At 44.0% G+C, this 257-nt stretch overlaps 1 protein-coding gene across 1 annotated transcript in view; it reads right to left on the bottom strand.

Moving 5' to 3' along the window:
- Window positions 1-257, bottom strand: part of LOC108766957 (RNA-binding protein fusilli) — a 125,160-nt gene that overhangs the window by 15,020 nt on the left and 109,883 nt on the right. The gene's annotated exons all lie outside the window — the stretch shown is intronic.

Genomic DNA, 257 nt, shown 5'->3' on the forward strand with positions numbered 1-257 from the left:
GCCATCAGCGGTCCATTCTAGATGTCGATGGTTGGGTAAGTAGCAAGATTACCCAATCACTTGCGTGGATACCAGATTTACCTCACAGGTAAAATTTACCAAAAGGTGGAACAATCGGCCTTTATTAGCGTTTTCGACTGGACAAAAGTTAGTGCGCACCAGTGCGCACTCAGTTCACACCAACATTGAACGAGTTCCATGGGTTGCACTGAATAGTGCAAGTTCAAAAGAATATGCCAAGATTTTCAGTGCTAAAG

This window comes from Trachymyrmex cornetzi, unplaced genomic scaffold (genome assembly GCF_001594075.2).
Source record: "Trachymyrmex cornetzi isolate Tcor2-1 unplaced genomic scaffold, Tcor1.1 scaffold12, whole genome shotgun sequence".
NCBI lineage: Eukaryota > Metazoa > Arthropoda > Insecta > Hymenoptera > Formicidae > Trachymyrmex > Trachymyrmex cornetzi.